The sequence below is a fragment of the Onychostruthus taczanowskii genome, unplaced genomic scaffold (genome assembly GCF_017590055.1).
Source record: "Onychostruthus taczanowskii isolate IOZ18803 unplaced genomic scaffold, ASM1759005v1 scaffold9, whole genome shotgun sequence".
Lineage (NCBI taxonomy): Eukaryota > Metazoa > Chordata > Aves > Passeriformes > Passeridae > Onychostruthus > Onychostruthus taczanowskii.
The window spans coordinates 15,642,686-15,664,074 of record NW_024506993.1 but is presented as its reverse complement, the minus strand read 5'-3'; the positions used below and the strand labels follow the sequence as shown (position 1 = coordinate 15,664,074).

The window sequence follows — 21,389 nt, the reverse complement described above, 5'->3', positions numbered from 1 at the left end:
GCTTCCCCTACAATGAATAATGATAAGTAAACCAAGCTGAATACAAGGAATGATGGAGAATGGAAATGCCCAGGGAAGTGAAAAAAGAGAACTTAAAATAGAAAGACTAAATTTATTCTACTTGCTTCTCTTCCTGTTTTTTTACCCATCATTAGCAAGAGTTTCATGTTATCTACTCACCCACCAGACTAGAGGGTACCCAAAGACAAGACCAATGACAAGACCAGCCTTACAACACGTTCATTCTTTTATTCATTCCCTTACACACAAGTGAGGAATCATTTCGACAAATGTTTCACTACACCTCAAAACATCCTTTACCTCAAGGAACACTATAGCCCAGGTTCTTTGTTTTTCCTCCTGGGGCCAAGGCCCAGCTGGCCTCAGTTTCAGGAGGCACCTCTCAAGTAGGAAACACCAGCATTCCTTCAGGTTTCAATATTCATTGGACTCCCTACCAAGGATGACTGAAACCTCATTTTCACATCCAAACATACACAACAGGGAGAGATTAGACTGCAGAGAAGCAATTGGTGACTTCTGCTACTACAGGGGGGGGGCGTTAGTAACCATAAAAGTAGACCAGGTCCCAGGTTGAACTGTACTGTCTTCCTTTGAATTTGATCCTGAATGCCCTATGACACTGAGAAACCTTTTAACTTCTCTGCTCCTTAGTTTGCTCTAATAAAACAACATGCAGACACTTGGCAAAGTGCTTTAATTGTGAAGACTCACAACAGAAACTTTAATATTAAAAATACAATTTGTTAACACCAACTCTCAACTCAATTTCAAACATATGTATTTACAGAGAAAAGCAAAACTTCTTGGTCTGAACAAATCCTACAAATAACAGATACATTTTGCAATTGAGATTGTCAATCACAGCCCTGTTTGCAGAACAGCTATCACAAGTCATCTAAATGGTGGAGGAATGGCAGATAGGGAGCAGTGGCCTCTGGAGGCTTGGTGGCATTTACCAGCTGTCAAAATACAGTTCAGCTCCATGGGAACACACCAAACATTCCCAGACACTCTGCCTGTAAGTTTACAAACACTCCATAAATATTGCTTAAGCATCTAACAGGAGAGAGACTCACATATGACATTGAGAGCCAACAGTACAAGCAACGCAAACTACAACTTAAGATGAACAAATAGAGATAACCAGAGCTCCTGAAGAACTCAAGATTGTTTCCCCATAGGTATTTAGCAGGTGATATAAATGTTCTGGACCACACAGTATGCAGAGAGAAGTCAGTAAGAGCCAAACCACAGAACAAAAAGGAGATCTAGATCTGGAAGAAACAACTCAAACATGTTTGAAAGCCAAATTGTTAAGAGAGTTTAGATCACTGCCTGTCAACGGTATCCAGCATGGGATTAAAAATAGGCAACAGGTGGGAGGGAAAGATGGAAAGGAATTTGAAAATTTTTACTTTTGTTGCTAGCTTTCACCTTGTCTTAATCATCCAGGGGACAGACCTTGGTGGCTGGATTTTGGGATACACACAGCATAAATGATTCTTCCTTCTCAAGCAAACTAACAGATTGTATATACAGAGTTCTGGATTATCAGATTTGAGTCTGCTTATGATTTTTTTAAAGTGACAAACCCTAATTAAGTGTATTTAGAAGAATTCTTTTCTTCTTGTAATTCCTCAGTTAGCGCCTACAACTTCTGGAGAATTTTAATCCCTCTTTTTGGCACAGTTTACAGACAAACATTCCTGTTCAAACTGTGGGAGAGTACATGGGAACACAGAGTTTACTAAAAAACACAGTAAAAACCAAAAAGCATTAACACCATGAGTACACTGATATGATACTGGAAACTCTTAGGTCTTGAAAATAGGATTTAAGTACTCTGAGGAAAAAGCAATTGTGCTGCATCTTGAGAATGAAGCACTCCACATTTTAAGGGAATAAATAGCTCATGTGTGAGTGTTTGGACCACACTCCTTTGAGTGGCAGTGTCCTTGTTGGGATGCATTCCAGGGACCACAACTTCAGCTGAGCTCCTAAATCAGTACATGTCTTCTTAGGAGGCATCTGCCAGGAACAGAAATGATGGACAAACCAGCCTTGATGGACTCCAGCTCCTCAGCAGGCTCAGCAAAACCAGTCAGTACCACCCCTAAGCTTGAGGAATGCAGTGATGGGCCATCCCTGCTGCATGGAGGGAGTGAAGGAGAGGGTTGCAGAGGCAGAGAGTCCCCAGACCATTTTAAGACTTTGGCCAAGGCCTTTTTTGTTTTTCTCTTCATCTTATTGTGAGGGTAGCTGGGCACTTTTTGTTTCAGAAGGAACAAAGCACCAACAGCAGAAAAGCAGCTATTTATATATTTTTTTAATCTTCCACCAGGTGCTGAGCTACAGAAAATCATTAAATGGATCACTAGATTATTTCCAAACAATGGTTTCTCTTTTACCAGGAAGCTGAAGGATGGTACCTTCTGAGAAAAACACTGAGCAACTTTTCTGGAAGTTGACCGACAGTTCATTGTGTCTATTGCACATGCATTATTTGAGGATCATATAAATGTTTCAGTGTGGCATCAGAAAGATAAAGCTCTCTCTGAATACATGCAGTTTATACATGCTGTATAAGCACATATCTCTTTCAGATTGCTCCTCTCCCTTTGGAAGTATATTTTTACTGTCTATCATTCAAAAATGTATTAAAATGTAGAAGTAGTTAACAGGTGGTTCCCGTGCTCTGTGTACTTATGTACACAACTACAAATTAAATTATGACCTCTGTTACCCAAATGACTCACTGAGAACAGCAATAACAGCCTCTGACATGCACTACAGTCATGACTGCCAGCAAACTCCACTGAAGCTGCTTAACCTCTCTGATTAGTAGATGTGGTTTTGGTTACTTACAAGTATGTCTAATTTTAATCATGACACTGAAGTTCCACAGACATTGCAGGTTTTCTGCCTCAAAGGGACAGAGGAGTTGTTAAGTTTCACCCAAAAAACCCCCCTTCAGTTCTTTATTAGAACATGGCTATAAATTACCTGGTATGTACTCTGAAGACACAGGTATAGCTGAGTCTATCTCTAAAATATGAGATTAGTATCTTAAATAGAGGAGAAACTTTTACTTCTCCTATAACAACTCCCCTCTTTTAAAATGCAAATAATTCCACCTCAATGAGACAGTGAAAATAGCCCCAAAAAAATCTGACTTACTCTAATCAGCAACACAGTGAACAAGAAAATTACTGACACTATTTTCAGAGCAGTTTAAGCTAATAAACAGAAAAACTCCCCCCAAAATAAGACACCATTCCTACTGAATTAAAGAGAAACAAAAAAAATCCCAACTTCCTCCTCTCTTTACACATTTAAGGAAGGTACTACACTACTACAGCCAGCCTCAGTCAGTTCTAGTTTGCATATTAATCCTCACTTGGGCACCTTCCAACATTTCAGAAACACATTTTTCTGGCTGGCAGTGGAAGACATGGTACATATACAGTGTCTGGAACTGGCATGATTTAGGCCTCATGGGTCCTTCCAGCATGCAATGAAATAAAATGATCTGTTCTACCAAGGGACAGGACAAAATTTCTGTCCCACAGTATTCCTTGTTCCCAGTGACCTTGTTAGGCAATTATCTTCCCTTTAGCGTGGAAAGCTGGCAGCTTGCCCTTTCAAATAGCTGAATAATAAACGAAATTGCCTGCCAAGAGTACTTGCCTGTCATACCTGTCTTTCATACTTGGCAAAGATTGTACTCTGCCTTCTAAACCTCTTGGATAGGGGCCGTAACCACGCCTAGGCAAGACAGAAACAGTCACATCACTGGGGGAGTATCTGGAATTTTTCCTTGAATACACAAGGTAGTCGATGAGTAATGCACTAACTCAAAGCCACCAAGTTTGTCTTTCTTGGGAAGCCCAGCACACCAGTCTGTGCTTCCTACCTGTTTCTAGTACAGGTTAACCACAAGAATTTCACTCTACTGAGTTAAACTCTATTAACTCAAACACTAAAGAACAAAAGAAATACTTAGCAGACTCACTGTTAACCCCTTTTCCAGAATTTTCTTTGGTAGTATCTTCCTAGACAGATGAGTTTTCTTCTAGGCAAACTACAACTTTTAAGACCCAGGCTGTGGTAAATCTAAGCCACAGTGACAAAGTCCTCCAGGACCAAGTGTTTGCACCTGGCAGGAAATTAAAGTTGACCACTGAAACTAAGAATCCAACTAAATGAGTCTTGTAGCCTGAAAACTACTGATTTTCCAGAAAAACTGGGCAGAGCCACAAGAGAGAAGCTTTCCACACTGTAAATGGAGCAGCAGCCAAATGGAACTGCTTCATCCTTGCTGTCTTGAGCACTAACACTGAATCAAGAACAATTATTTGAAATACTAATGTGGCTCTCTACAAGGAGACAGAGTTTCTTGCAACTGCTATAGTTTATCACAACTAAATATCCTGAATTTAGACAATAACTCAAATAGGAATGACAAAAAACAAGTCAAGGAACAACCAACAGAGGAGCCCTTATGCCCTTATGATGAAGCATCACCAGGAACCTTTTCCTTGTTCACAAAGAGCCAGCTTGGAAGCAGAAAGTAAAATTATTAAAGTTGTACCCTCATAGAGAAGAATTAGGATTTAGCAAAAACCCACAACTCGGCAAATGAATGCACGTGAATGCTTCACTAATCTAACAAAGCTCTTTTTCAATATGATTCCATAAAAAGTTATATTAGTCCCTGAAAATAATCAGGACTTTGAATGTTTCCACAGGCACCAGGGGGGAAAAAACACAAACCAAACAAAAACACAAACCAGAAAACCAGGATCAAAGCACACAGTAAAATGTCAGGCATCAAACTCTGGAGCCATAACAAAGGCTCTACAATCTAAAAAAGATTACATGGTTGCCATTTTGGAGTGTTTCTGTGAGTGAGAGATAAATGAGAATGTGGTAAAGGTCCAAAATATACTAGCTGAATAAAACCCAATCTGTTACATTTTCCAAGACAACACTCTGCTCTACGAGCTTTACTAGAAGCAGCACAGTGAGTGCAGCCAAATTCTCCCTGAACAGGAAAACCTCAGACCTGTGTATCAATGGCAAGAGGAGCCAAAGAGTGTAACAAAGACCCTTTCAAACATGGCAAAATCTAACTAGGAAGGACAAGCCAGCTACTGTAAAACAGCCCAAACTTCTATGCCCTAATATATCGCCAGAGGTGGGGTTTAACAGGAATACATGACTTTATTTGTATAACTTTACACTTCACACTAATGTCATATCAGCTCTTTCAAAGTATTTCACCAAACAAAACAAGCATGAACTTTGAAAAACTCAACAGTACACACTTGCAGAATTGTTTGATCACAGTACAGTTGCTCTGAATTTTACAGAGTTTTCACCCCTCTGCTGACTTTACTTTTTTCAAAAGTATTTTGAAAGCGAAAAACCTGCAGCTATGAGCAACTTCTGAATGCCAGCTCACTGTGCTACTCCCCTGCATTACCTGCTACTGAACAAATCATTGGGAAGGTTAGTACCAAACTTCAGCAATTAAAAGGAAAAAAAAAATCTTTTAAGTTGCTGCTTTGAAGAGAGTCACAAAAATTAATTACTGTGACAGATCCTAGGAACATGTGATTGCAAACTGCTGAGGACTTGACAGCAGCACACGGGATTTTGTTCAGAGGAAAAAAGTGGGGAAAAAACTCCAAATACTCCCATACCTTTATAAGATGACTGAGACACTTTATCTTGAGCAAATACATTTTACCACATCACATGTTTTTCTCTGGAGTTTTACCATCCATTCCTAAATAAACTAGATACTAACACTGTACACATTTTCAGAGATCATCAATTTGGTTTTTTTTTTCTCCAAAACCAGGACATGTGTAAAACGAGCAGTTTCCATATAACAAATTAAGGACAGAGAAAGATGACTTAATGACTGATCTCAGAAATTCATTAAATTGTCATTGACTGCTTCCTGCTAGAATTACTGTTGGAATTGGTCATTTGTTTCAAAAATGGACTCGCTTCAGCGTTTCCTAAGAGCACCAGGGGAACTGCAATTAGTCTCTGAAAGGATTAAACTAAGCGGCAGAATCAAAGTAACCCAGTAAAGTTTCTTAAAATCAGTTTCTGACTGTTTGCTACTTATGTATCCTAAAATACAGGAAGCAAAGGTGAAGGCAGAGAGCAAGCTGAGAAACAGAAAATCAAAGGGTTTTTTTATGATTTAAAAAGGTTTGACTGCAGAACTTCTTTGTACAACATGCCTTTTAGGGAAAAAAGTGTTGAACTGCATCTGCCTTTTTAGCAAAGCACAAAAAAGGCAGGGAAAAGAAAGTAGAGCACAGGCACACAAAGTGAAAAGTGAAAGATGAGTTTCAGTTCTGTGAAGTACTCTCTACTAGGACTGATGTCACCAGAAAGCCAAAATGTGTTTTAAAGTACAGCATTTGAGGTCTCAAATTGATTTCTCTCTTTCTTAAGGCAATATTAAGATTACATTTTCCTATTTTCACACTTCATCAACAAAATATGGAGACTTCTCTTCAGTGTTTCAGGTCACACATAGCCCATATCCCTTAATGGGTGCAATGGCACTGGTTAAAAAAATTGCAGCAGAAAGAAAAAGATATCAGCTTCATTAACATTTTAACTAAATGTGTTTTCTGCTTAAAATCAGGGAAATTCCATTCTTGAAGCACAAGCATGAATGTAAGAATTCATTTATTTCTCTGTCAATGATAGTGCTACCAAGCCAGGTAAATTATGGCCATACTGAAATCTTTGCAAACACAGCTACAGCAAAAGGAAAACTGTTTGTACTGCTTTCAATACGGTTTTATTCAGACATTGTTCAAAGTCTGGTGAGCCCAAGTAACTCCAGTCACTATTTAATTCCTTCCTGATACGATGGGCTGTGCAGTATTTGAGGATGTGTAGGCAAAGCAAAGTCTAACAGCAACAGATAAACTTGGATGTCTTTGCAGCAGGCCAAGGCTCTGGGCAGGGTGAAGTACAGAGGTTTCTGGCTCTTGGTTTGGCTGTGAAGTAAATAAATGAGCATTTTGCTTTCCCTGCTGGGTTCCTCCAGCACTGCTAACACTGGAAGGAATTAACAGGATCCAATTCATCTGCAGTCCCCTCTCAGGCCCCTGGGCATCTCCCATCAGTGGAGATCCCTCAAGTAGCCCATGGCCACCTTCTTGCTACCACTTCAGCCCTTTCGACTGACCTACAAAGAATGCAGTGCTTTGATTTGCACTGTTAGAACACACAACCAAACATCTGAAAACTGCTTCAAAGTAAAAGCTAACATTTTATTTCTTTCTTAGTATTTAGCAACACCTAGAAAACAAAGAGCACTAACATTGTTCTCCAAAAGGCCAATTCAAAACTTGGACAACTTCAACCTATAAATGATGTGGGAATGAGTTTAGAAATGTGTATATGAAATGCACAGTCAGAGACAATCCACCTCTGGATTCCAGGATTCACGTTAAAGGAACAGAAGCAAGCAGCCTACTCCCTCTTAATATGTTGCTTGCTAGGGATTACTCATCACTTGTTTGCATTATCACTTATTTGTAGATGTTATTACTGCTCAGCTGAACATTTCCATTGTTGATGAATGCCATATGCACCTGATGTCACACAGCACTACACATTTGACTAGAAAAGAGCAATTGTACTCTTTGAGGCTTTGGAAAGACGCAACTAATGGAAAAATGGTGCCGAAGTCTTCCGCCAATCCTCTCCACCTCCAGCTGTCCAAGCAAGCTGAACACAAACTACATGGGTGCTAATTCTTTAGAGCATGGGAATATTGAGAAAAGCTTAATAAAAAATGCTGCAACAGTTGAAGTCATTGCATTGCATAAAGCCCAAGAAGTTTAAAGGACACCTACCATTCTTTGATCTACAACCTGAGATTCCAGCTTGCGGCTGCATCAAACACACAACAGGGGCTTCCCATAGCTTCTGTCTTCCATTTCACCACACTTAGTCTCCAACAGGAAAAGATTGTGCTCACTGATACACAGAACACACCCTTCCAGCAATTTATCTGATCAAGCCTTCAGAAGATTCAAAATGAAAAATTCTGTACAGTTGAGTGCAAAGATTCTCAAGCCCAACCAACCACAATCTCAGGTAAATGTGAGTACAGTATGACCCTGCTAGCCTGGCTTTGTGCAAGTGCTTCCAGAGAGAAGCAGTCAGTATCAGAACATGGCTCCAAGTGATACTGAGAAAGTCCAGCTAGAATTTTGGAGAAGATGAAATGGACCTAAAAACCTTTTCCAGCTTCTTTTCCTAGAGGACAACGCTCTCATTGGCACTCCACTTACTTTACCCCCATCTTATTAGCACACCTCCACAGGCACAAAATATGTGAATTATACATATTCACATAGTAAAACCTAACTTTGAGGAAAAGAAATCTCTCAGAAATTTTATAATCATAAAGTCACAAAGAATGCACAGGAAAATTCAAGACTCTCAAGAGTATTTGCTTTTCCCTAGGATGTTGGCAGAACATCTACCTCATCCTTGTTCCAGCTTTGATACAGTATTGTGTAGTGTCAGTTAGAGGGAAATTTCTCCAGCTTGCACCAGGGAAGGGGTCAGGCTGTGCAAGGACAGCAGTGGGTGTTGCTTTGCAGCACACAGAACTGAGCTCAGCCCTACACTGCTGGATGGGAGCTGTGGCTGTGTCCCAGCTGGACAGCTCAGTGCTCAGCCTGTCAGAGATGGGGCAGGCAGCAAACCACGGGACACTGACAGGACTTGCTGGGGTGTCCCAACCAGGCACCTGCTCTTGGGCTACTGCAACAGGAAAAACAGGCAAAAAAACCCTGAAAAAACAACCAAACACCCAAATCCCCAGAACCAAAACCCTGAACAAACACAAGTTTCATTACCCATGACCTGGGCACGCAGCAAGCAAACAATTCCCCAAACTACTCAATTTGTCAGGGGTCCAGCAGAAGCAGAGCAATTCTGCTACCCAGTACAACAGCACTGTCACTGTCTTATCTCTCCAGAGTCCCACATCCAGCTGCAAACATTTCCCCCACCTGCCCCTGCTTCCCTCCATTGCCTCTCACCTTGAGCACAGAGAGCAGATGGATCTACACTGGGGTATTTATACACAGGCTTTAAAATGCTTACACAGCAGACACTGATGGACTGCAAAGTGGGGTTTTTTGTGACTTTCCTAACAAATTACTTTGGGAGACTGAACGGTTAAGTAATTAAAAAGTGGTATTAAGTGGACTTGGGCAAGTAAGACCCTTATCAGAAGAGTATTGTCACCGTCATATTTTCTGGAAAAATCTCCTTGCCCAGAATTTCTCTCCTGGGAAGCTGAGAAGCCTCAGAGAAAAATGAAAACAATAATTATCTGCTTTGCTTCTCCTGTGTTTTGCTACTGGGGAATGCATTTGGACATTATTTACCAACAGGTGATTGTTTCATTGGTTGCACATGAATTGTTTTTGCTGATTGGCCAGTTATGTGCCAGCTGTGTCAAGGCTCTGGAAAGAGTCACGAATTTTCATTAGGATTGTTTCTAGCTTTCTGTAAGTATCCTTTCTGTATTCTTTAGTATAGTTTAGTATAGCATTCTTTAATATAATATAACATCATAAAATAATAAATGAGCTTTCTAAGAACAAGGAGTCAGATTCATCATTTCCTCCCAATGCTGGAGAACCCAGAAAATGCAAGAGAGCATTACGCCTGCTTCTCTCCATTTACTGTGACTTCACCCACTAGAACTCCAAATAAGAGCTAAAGGACCACAAGAATAAAACCAAAATCAGAGAGACACAAACAGGCAAAGTTTTAACTTATCTTTAACTCTTATTAGGCAGCAGGGTGCCTCTACTAACCAAATCAAAACTAAACACAGGAGAACAGGGATAGGTTCTTCCACCTTGGCCGGACTGGGACACCTTGCTTACAACAAACATTTTCAATTACCTGAGTCTGGCATCCTTTTTTGTGCTTTTAAGAGGATAAAACACCAGATATGGCCGTCTTTCCTTTGAAGTGTTTGAATGATCAGTGTCTGAGAAGCATTAAATGGTCAACACAGCTTGGAGAGCTGTTAATTCAAAACAGAGCCGTGTAACTGACATGGTTTGTTTAAAGCAAACAAAGAAAACATCCCTCTGTTTGAGACTCACTCAAAACATTTTTAGTATTAGGATCAGCTTTATTCACTGAAAAGTAAAATGAAGTAACAGCAAGAAAACCAGATTTATTAAAAAAAAAATAAGAAAAGCAAAGAAAGAAAAATACCCGAACCATAATACAAGTAGATGGCTTTTTGTAATCCAGAATAGGAATAATGCTAAAACCCTTCTACAGCCCTCCAAACAAGATTTGCCAGTTGGATGAAGTCTTAAAGAAAGCATAAAACCCTCCAGAATTCAAGAATGCCATGACACATGACATGTGTATCAAAATGTTTTAAAATAATTTAGAGCCTTTTCCTCACCATCTATAGAAGCATCATTTTCCAGCAAGTGATATTCCAGGAACCGACAGATAAAGGAACTGAAAATAAATGTGGGGGTTTTTTCTACTGACTTGCATTGAAGTCATCACAGATGTTATTATAGAGTCTTGTAACAAAAAACCCCAAAACAACAACAACAAAAAACCAAACAATCAACCAAAAAAACCACCAAAAAAACCCCCAAAAACCAAAAAAAAGGTAATGACTTTCAAAGGAGTAATTTTCTGTTTGAGTGGGTTCCTTTTATAAAACTAAGATCATGCTATGTTGTAACTTTCAGAGTACTTTTTACTTCGAAAAGTTTTCCATTTTAGGTTATTATAGCCATAGAGTACTGCTGCTAAGCAAAATCATTTTTGTTATCAACACGACAAAGCTCAGCTCTGGTAATTAATTCCTTTTTATTTCACTTGGCCAGAAGGGGAAGAAAGGTTTCTTCCTGGATATTTTTCCATTTAGAGTCCTAAATCAGTTTGCAAGTTTCATCCATCAACCACAGAAGCAGCAGAACTTGTATCCACACAAGTGGCAAATCAGTTTATAAACATTTAGAATGACTGTGTTTGCACAAGCTTTTGTATTTAACTGCATCAATTTAAGAGCAGACTTAAAGTGGACTGGCATATAAGCTTAGACAAGGCTTAGCTATGATAAACTGACTCAGTCATTAAATAGCTATATAAGAGCTCATTTTCTTTAGGGAAGAGATGGAGATTAATTGCTAATTTAGCTATAATCACACATGAGAGAAGATGAATGGTTAGTTCATCCCTAGAGGAAAAAAACCCCATTAAAATAAAAGACTTCTACTGCTTTTTGTGCTATATTAAGTATTTATCCACAAAATAAAGCACTAGGAAATCCTGGAAATGTCCTTTCACAATTTAAGTATTTGGGAAAAAAAAGAGTAAAATTTGTACTTCTTAAAGTACATTAAATTCTGCTTCTTGATCCAACAATAACTACCAATCTCACATTTGGTTTCAGCACAGATATAGATACTTCTTACAATTTTAGAAGAATAGATTTAAATTAATCTCTACTGTACTTAGAACTGGAGTATTTTATACATTAAAAAAATACTTATATTCCCATAAACACATACTAATGTTTTACTCAGAACTGTTTAACATGCACTTTAGCTAGCACACTGGATTCCAAGTACTGCTTATTTTAATAACATATGCTTGAACTCAGCTGAGAGTAAGATATCCACTAACTCCATAGATGAAATGTGCATGAAAGTAATTTCCAGTTAAAATCTGACCCTGCAAGAATACAGATATTAGATGTAAAATACACATTAAATTTCAAATAATCAGTATTAATTTTTTTTTTTTACAAGATGAGCTTTTTAACAAGAGAAAGAAATGCTATTACATGTCACATTCAAAATCAAAACACAGCTTGGGGAAGGTGAACACTTTGCTGCAAGAAGTCAGCAGCTCCCTGCTTCAGAGTTTTGAAAGGAGGCTTATGCAATGCAGAGTTCTAGAGATGGAAAGATTGGGTTCACAGTTATTAACTGGTATGAGAATAAGGAAATGAGTACAGAACAACACACAAAAAGTAGGAGATTGGAACTAAAAGTGGATTTTGCTCACAAGAGGTTTTTGTTTTTTTCTCCAGCTGCAAGATGCAAGACAAAAAGAACAGAATTCAACATAAGGAGAGACAATGAACAACTGGCTTATTTTGGCTTGTTCTCCTTAAATCCATATCTATACAAACTTTCAAGCAAATAAACATTTCTCTTTGCTTCAACTGCCACCCACTGGAAAAGGAAAGCAACATTAATTCCAAATTTCAAGACCCAAAATAGATCAGAAAATCCATCTGACAGACACTGGTACAGATTACATTAAAACCCTGGGGTTGCCTGGAAAACTCTTAGTGGCACTGCAAGAAATCAGCAAGCTTGCAAATTAAACTGAAACAAAAACCAGGATACAGCAAAGAGCTAGAGCTGCACTTCCTCTCTCCACCCTGGCCCTGGTGAGAGCATTTGGGTTGTATTACAGAAGTTTTGGGGAGGGGTTCCTGAGGATGGAGCAGGAGGGGGGCTGGCAGCACAGGGTGTGACGTGGACGAACAGCATTGCAGAGCATTTCTCATCCCTCTGGGCTGCCCCTGCCACTGTCCATGTCTACACACTCATGGTACTTATCTTTCCCACCTGCTCTTGTTTTACAGCAGAAATCAATCAACTTCCTTGCCCAAATGGCAGTTTCAGCATTCTTGCTTTCCCTTGCCAGCAACCCCCACGTTCCCTTCAATGGACACGTGGGGCGTCTGTGCTGCAGAGCCAATAACTTCATTTTTTGGGAAATGGAACCACGTGGAAAGTGGTAAAAACCCATATAGGCTGCAACAGAGCATTCTCACTTTGGACAAAACTTGTTTTAATTTTGGATAAAAGGAACCCACACATACACCTACAAGGTGTCCCTAGGTCAGCCATGAGAGGTGCTTGCACACCAAGCCTGCACTGCAGGTGCAGTGAGAGCACTTTAACATCTGCACACATACCACAAACCCCACCCTTGCCTGGAACTGACTGCTCTGCAGAGAGGCAGCCCTGGGGAACCTGTGCCCAGGCTGCCATGGCTCAGCCAGGGAAGGCAAAAATCACAGCTGAGACTGCTGAGGGAATGAGACAGACACGCCCTGACTTCCTGGAGAGAAAACACAACCTCTGGTGAAACAAGACCAAATACATGTGGAGAATCAGATTCCAGAGGACCTTCAAGAGTTAAGATGTTCTAAGGCATATGTACAACAGAATAGATCCTCTGCAATTACAGATGAACTGAGAGGTACAAATTGATTGCAGATTTCCCTCACTGTTAGGGTCCAAAAAAACTGGAGGAAGGAAAAAGTCCTAAGAACCTCATACAAGCATGGCAGGGATTAACAGAGAGACCTATAAACTCTTGGTCCAAATAACATGCTTCTTCAAATAGCTTTTACTTAGAAAAAAAAAAAATCCACCAGGAAAAAATATTTGGCAATATTTCCTCATGACAAGTCTCTTTTGTTAATGCAAAGGTGAGGAATCCCCAGTGGAATGACTTCAGTGGATTTGCACAACAAGAGATGCTTCTTTCACTGGGCAGAGCTGGGGTCATGATGCCTGCTAAAGTTGTAATATTGCTTCAAGTTGTGTCTCCTGCTCTGTAGTTCCCAACATGATTTTTTTTCTAGGCAAATGCTGTCTGCTGACCCCTGGTTTAAACTGTCCTTCCCTAACTTGTGCTAGGTTTGAAGGAATGAGGTAGCTGGGGATGTTGGCATCTCCTTTTCAACTGAGAGAACAGGGGAAGACATGTTCCAGTGCCAATGGCTTACTGTATTCAGACCATAGTAAAACTGGTTGAATTTTAGCCCTTAAGTTACCTGGGAAAGTGCAGGTCCACAGCAACAAGCTCTTGCCCCTGGGATGTTGTTTCTTAGGTAAACTTGTCAAACAGAAATCGCAACTGTCGGCTCCTGTCAGCTACTGAGGAATGTAAGCAAATGTAACCTGAGAGGGCTCACAATTCCCTGACACACTAATCTGCTCTGGATATTTGGCAATCAGCACCCCCAAGTCATTAGTGAGACTATCCGAGTTCAGCAAAGGCCACAGTCATCAGACACTTAAGGAAACAGCTGAACCCTTGTTGAGCAATTCACAGCTCAGCATGAGCACAGCATTACAGACCAGCACACTGCACGGAAGAAATGTCATCATCATTGATCAGCAAGTGCAGGAACCAGACCATTAAAAACATTCTTTAAAAAAACCCAAATCCATCGATACTGAAAGCATCTACAGTCAAATCTACTTCGCCTGCAGAGATACTTGTTTGACTAAGGGTTTCAGATCTAGTTAAGGAGTTCCTTATCAAAATTATAGAATCTGACTGCACCTACTTGATGTATGGCAGCCATCTGTGCTTATTCTTACAGAAATATACATTAAATACTTTTTTTTTTTTCTTTAAATAGGCAAGAATAGATCTGACTCTCACAAGAGTTTTTCAGTAAAATATTCAGGCACACAACTGTGTTCCTTAGCAGTTTCTCAACAGGCCCTAATGAAATCAGTGAAGTACAAAGTACCCATTTTGGTTACAAAGTCACACCAGCAAAATGTAGTTACCAAGAGACATTCCAAAACATATCAGAAACATCTTGAGATAAAACGTACAGGCCAGTCGGTGTCATATTGCAAACATGACAGCCTTTAAGTGTTATTGCACTATGTCTGTTTATCTTACTTTTCCACGAGAATACAAGCTGAAAGCATATGATGAACACTGCCTGTTACTGGCTGGACCATATCTTCCTACCAAACTTCTGCCCACAAGACTTTTGGAAAAGGAGAGAATGGTTTCTTTTGAGACAGAAATACAAGATCCCTCCTTTGTTCATGCAAGAATCAAATACTGCCTCCTAAAACAGCATAGTTCAGATATCAAACAATGCATTAGCAATTGCTTAGCTACCTTTGTACTCAGAATTTCCCACACAAAGGCAGATTTGGAAGTCAAGCTTAACCTTAAGTTTGGCTCTTAAGACAGTTTTGATCATCTTTTCAAAAATCTATCCACATGTTCAAGCATCTAAATCTTGAAAAAAAAATATAAGTTTTACTATAAGAAAGAAAAATCTGGTATCACAACCAAAAATCCTTCTTCCTTAAACTGTTCCTCATAGTGAATATTGATACATTCAATGCACTGAAGTAACTTAAATATCCTTGAAATGATGAGGAACAAAGTGATCCTGATAAACACTCAGATTTCAAAAGTTCCTTTGGCAGAAAAGCCATGGCAAAGCTTAAACTGCATTTCCTCAAGAAACCTGAGAAGATGATAGAGCCAGGTACACAAACATGGATTTTATTAGATCTCTATTAAATAGGTGTTGATGGGCATAGGAGCAGATAAAATCAAACACTCAGAGTAGCTCAATGAGTGCTAAACAGCCATGTAGTTTTCTCTTTGTCATCTCATCAGTACAAATTTATCACAAAATAAACAACAAAGCTGAACCAACACAGGTCTGGGCTTCCAGCTCCAGATCAGTAGTGTGAATTACATCATAGCTCAGGGGTGTGGGAAAATAAGCTGAAGTTTAGATTTAATGCATATGTTTCAAGATGCGCTGCATCGATAGCAGGCAGCCAGGATTAAACCAAGTCCATAAATACCCAAACCATTTATGAAACTGCAAAGGACTAAACAAAACACAAATCAAAGCCACTCGTGCAAATGTACACCCCATTTTAGAGATTTTCAGCCATCCACGAGGTGAGAAACAAGACACTAATTGAGACAACTCCTCTCCCCTGTGGGGTGGAAAGGATTTCAGCCCACGTGCACCTCTTCAGAAAAGAGGGGCACCCTCACTAAGGGCTCTGGGAAAAGTCTGTTTTAGGAGGGTCTCTGCCACAGACACACAATGTCCACAGCAACGACACCCTGCCCTATTATCCAGTCTCCAAGGAGCTCTCCTGACTCCACTCCTACCCCCAACAGGTAAAAGTGGAACCATTTGGTTACATCTCAACCAAGACAGACCACAGCCTGCTCACAGCTCTAAGCAGAAGCACAGGAAGTAGCAGGATATGTATATACATTACACATCTGCTTTGTTCTCAAAAGCAGATTGGAATTCAGAATAACCTTGTTCTGAGGCACAGAGAGGTAGTGCTGCTTATTTTATTTTTAAGTTTGATAGTTGGCTGATTAAATGGGAGGAGATGGCAAGCACACACACTCCTCCCTTAGCAGTCAGGCAAGCATCATCCAAGGCTAAAAGCTTAACATGGATCAGTTCCATGAAGTTATCTGTGATAGTCATTCCCAGACTTTATGGACGATTATTATCATATGAATACCAACTATGCTTAAGTATCCTTAAATAAACTTTTCCAGATAGAGCATTGCACTCAATGGCAAAGCAATTACCAGAAAACACATTAATTTCAGTAAGATGATACCATAAAAAGTATTCAGTGGTTTTATGCACTTTCTTGGCTTGAGCAGTATTTGCAAAGAATTTATTTTATGGCCTGCCTCTTGGATTTGCAGCTATTGATATAAATCTATGCTGCATCACTTCCATCTTTTAGTCAGAAACTGTCAGCTCTGTTGTCAATCAGAAAAAAAAAAAAAACAGGTTCAAAACATAACTTCATGGATGTCAGGGCAACTTGCTGTCACCAAAAAGCAGATGTAATATCCCACTTGCATAAATTTTAATCAGAAGAAAAAAAAAGCCAACAGAAAATTATTTGAAACACACAGATATACATGTCAGATTTCTATCCTCTGTAACAATGTTACATGTAATAACAGAGTATAGTCTAGAGCAGACCAGAAATAAATCCAGCATGACTCTTGCCAAGGTCAGATTTGTGCAGTTCCCAGCACTCCTGTGTGCCAGATCCCTCATTTCTCTACCTTTCCTGGTGTCCCTGGTGCAGGAGCAGCACACTGGTGTAGCTTCCAGGCATAAAGGCAGTATGGATATGCCAGGAGGTCCTGCAGAGCTAGAGGCAATCCACTGCTTCCTATGGAGCAGGTTTCTGCTAAAGTACTCAAATACTGTAAAAACCTGTCGGGCAGCTCCGGCTGGAAGAGGCAGTGCCTCTTTAAGAAAGTGTAAAAAACTCTTTCGGGTAGAAATAACTGCCTTTGAAATGAGAACACAACACAGGGCACTTCAGCATTATTTTACCAAGGCTGTAAAGAGCTCTCCCAGGCTCATTTCTGTTAATTGCATCTTTGCAAAGTGCAGCCAAGCGGATGCAGAATGATTACTTTTAATGTGCTACCCAAATGGCTCTGAATGGGTGCAGCTTTCCCCCTTGCTCCTTGTGCTTTGGCTCCACATGGAGCTCTACAGAAACAAATTCTGCACTTGGATTATGCACGTAAAGGAAGACTCCAAGAAAGATGACAAGTTGTGTCACAGAGCAGCAGTTAAAAAACTATTGGGACACAAACTGTTTTGGTGCTTTTCAGGCAGCTTTTGGACAGAACCTGATAAGAAGAATGGAGAAGCTGCATTCAAATGCAAGGATAAGCCCAGAGTAAAGAGTCACATAATCATTCCATCAGTGGATGATTAACAGAGGAATTTGGCTCCTAATGAAGTCAGCCAGCCCCCAGACTCCACTGGTAAATCCCTTCTTGTCATCTTTCACATTCAGCTCTGACTCATCTGCAACAAACAGTCCAATCCCCAGACTATTCCCTTTTTTCTCCATTATTTCTGCAGTAGTTGAAGCACATACTTTGCAAATGCATTGCAGGGGATGGTGGACTACAGGCACACAATGCACTGGGACTGCATCAGGAAGAGACACACCTGAGTTAGCTTTGGGGAACTGAAATACCTGTGTCACTGGACACGATCCAGCACACACCTCAGTGCTGGCCAACCCCTGGAACCTACTTACACTGCACAGGCCATGCTGGGGCCACTGCAGCCCCCTGTGGAGCAGCTGCCCTGGGTGAATTTGGCACACCCACACCTGCAGGCACTGCTGGGGACTGGGAGCTGAGGAAGGGGCTCCTCTTTGTGGGAGCAGCAGCCAGAGCTGAGCTCCAGCTGTGCATGGGCAGAGGGCAGATTTGTGCCTCTGCAGAGCCAGGTGACAGCGCAGCCCTTCAAATGGGAACAAGGATGTCCCATTAATTTAAACTATTAGGCCCTGAGGTGCTCACCAGAGTCACAGGTTAAGGCTGGTAGGGACCTTAAAGACCATCCAGTCCCACCCCCCTGGCACGGGCAGGGACACCTTCACTAGAGCACCTTGCTCAAAGTCCTGCTCACCCTGGCCTTGAACACTTTCCAGGGATGGGACTTAATCTGAATGGACTTTAATTGTAATGACGGTGGCTTTTAGACATTAAAATAAATACAAAGGCCTGAAAGCTCCTATGCTTTTCCCAGGAAATCAGTTGCTTTAATAATAGATGGCATTTTCCCAAGATTTATTGTTATTTCCTAGATCTATATAGCATCCATTAGCCAAGTTCTCTTTGAGAGATTCTTCTAAAGATTTCTTTTTAAGAAATGTACCTAGAAAATTTAAGTTTTTAGGTTTAGGAATAGTTTCTAAATAATTCCTTCTGTACAGAGTATCTTTTCATCCATGCTGTGTGATCAAAAAGTAAAAATTAATATGCTATTTCACTGTTCCATTCAATCAAAAAAATAGGACCCTACTGTATGATTATGTTTAATGAAAAGGCGGGTTATCAATTCATGAGGAAAAAATGGCAAAATAATTTAACAATGAGCTCTTTTCTGGTGATAACAATATGAGCATCTTCCTAATCAATTATGTCACACAGACTGCCTGAGCAGAATCACCTTATAACTCTCTCACTATGCACACAGACATCACATCTGTGTAACTCAATATATTTTTCTGTATGTTTGTATCAGCCACTGAGTGGCAGCAATTCCTTCATACCCAAATCTGAATTATGAGATGTAGGATGAAAATCTCAAAGGATTCCCAAATCTTAATTCTTCTGCGCTGCCCCTAAGTTCTTTTGTGTTTAGCAGTACAGGCAAATAATAACAACTAATGAAATATCTTATTGCATCTTTCAGTTTTTTAGCTGTTGAAGTTCCAAAAGTAATGCACTTCATTCTGAAAATGTGAGTCAAAGAAACTGAAAATGCCAGCATTTAATAATTTCTTAAATTAAAGCACACACCTGTATTTTATTACAAAATCCAAGGTGAGGATGAGAAACATTAAAAAAACCAAAACCCTAAACCCATGTTTTGCAGCCTTATGTTTGCTTTTCTCCTCAGTATTTGCAGGTTTCCACAGAAGTGACTTGGGGTGACTGAAATCTATCAGTTCAAAGACAAACAGCTCATTTTTAATGTAATTTTCAGGAACTAAAATAAACAGGATATCCTGCATATACACTTAAAAATGCTTATGAATTATTGCTTAACCAATTAAGAAACGCTTCTTCATAGAGTTCCTGCTCAGAAATCTATGCTGGTTATAGCTTCCTATTTGATTAGCACAGTGCTGTAAGGCATTATTTGATAGATGGAAAGCTGAGGAGTTAATTTGCTATTAAATTGTTAATAGACTATTGACTGTACAAGTCTGGAGCAAAAAAGATTTTAAAGGAACTAAACACGCTGCAAAGGTATCAAGGATTTTGATACTGATTATTTGTAGAGATACTAAACACTGCAGTTCAGGCTTTAAATGAGTCTCTAAAACTAGGTAAAGATCTAGCACTTGAACTGATTCTCCCACACCCAGCTGCTCTGCTGAGTCAGTTCTCTCCTTGGACGTATCAAGGGATGGGATACAGGGCAAAGTCATCCTTGCACATAAACCTCCTAGGTCCAGATCTACACTCTTTGGACAATCTAGAAGTGAAGTGGTGCAACAGTCAGGGCCCGCAAGTACACTGATGTCAGATGTAACCACAGAATGCTGTAATCCAATTATTTTAATATTTCATGCCCTAATGCAAACGGGGAATTCTCTAGCGACGAACTGAAAATTGTTTTTTAATAGATGCACGCCCGGCATGTATGTACACAAAAGCACCAGGCATTCCTGCTCCTTCATTCCTTACTGTCCGTCGCCATTCAGCTGGAAACCTGACCATCTGAAAGACTGTGCGTTTCATCTGCCCCAACTCACTGCGGCACCGAGACTGAAACAGAGAGTCGGGGCGGCTGGGTGGGAAAAAAAGTTGGTGGTATCAAAGTTGGCATTTCTGCCGGGAGCAAACTCCATGTTCCTGCCAGGGACCGGCCCCGGGGGTCTCGCCGCTCCCCGCACGGGGCACGGCGCTCTCCCCGCCGCAGCCCCCGGCTTGCCCCGCACCGAGGGGAGCCCGGGGGGCCGGGCCGCAGCCCCCTCCCCACAGCCCAACATGGAGGCTCCGCAGGAGGCAGCCCCGGGCCGGGGGCACAGCCCCGCCGCCGCACCCAGCGCCGAGGCGCTGCCCGGGGCACACGGGGGACGGCGGCGGAGCCCCGGGACCCTCGATGTCCCTCCCTCTCGCTCTGCCCGCCGGGCGCCCCACGGAAGCCGGGCGGGCCGGAGGGAGCCGGAGCCCGTCTCGCTTCCTCCTTCACCCCAGGCGGGGCAGGAACTGCCGGGCGGCGGCAGCGCCGCGCCGGGCCAGGTACGGGCACTCACCGCGTCCGGGAGCCGTCGGGAGCCGCGGCCGCCGCCGAGTTTCGGGCGCTGTCCCGGGAAACAGAGAGCGAGAGGGAAGGAGTGCGGGCGGAGCGGCGGGCGGGAGGGAGCAGTGTGTGCCCGGCACGGCCCGGCGCTCCCCGCCCCGCGCTCCGCTCCGCCCCCGGCGCGGCTGCGGCCACGCTCACCTGCTCCTGTCGCCGCTGCTCCTCCTGCCGCCGCCCCGCCCCGGAGGTGCCGTGCCAGGCGCTGGCTGTCCCTGCCCGGGCTCCCCGCGGCTCCGTCCCCTCCCTGCCGTGCCCCCCTCCCCTGTCTCTTGGCGGTGGCCGCGTGTGGGAACGCCCGAGCCCTCAGTGGGAGCCCCGCGCTGGGCCCCGCCCGAGGCTCCGCTCCGCACCTGGGCTCCGTGCCGTGCCGAGCCGAGCCGAGCGAGGGGCTGTGGCTGCAGCCGCGGCAGCGCTCTGGTGGCTTGGGAGGTGTTGGTCCGCTGGTCACCAGGACGCGGGGAAGCACCGGGCTCTGAGGTGCCGGAGCTCGGAGCGAGCCCCTGCCCGGCGAGGAGCTGCGCTCAAGTGTCCTCAGCCTTCACTGTGCTTTTGGTTAAAACATTCTTTAGTGGCTTAGAAGCCACGGATATTGGTTTCTTATGGGGCCGAA

General features: G+C 41.9%; 1 protein-coding gene across 2 annotated transcripts in view; it reads right to left on the bottom strand.

The window, feature by feature from the left end:
• The window catches only part of PRKCD (protein kinase C delta), a 59,365-nt gene extending 38,508 nt beyond the window's left edge, over positions 1–20,857 (bottom strand). For both annotated transcript variants that reach the window (XM_041425656.1, XM_041425657.1), the window contains exon 1: positions 20,733–20,857. The gene's annotated coding sequence lies outside the window, so the exon portion shown is untranslated. The remainder of the gene's footprint in view (positions 1–20,732) is intronic.
• Between the last annotated feature and the right edge of the window lie 532 nt (positions 20,858–21,389).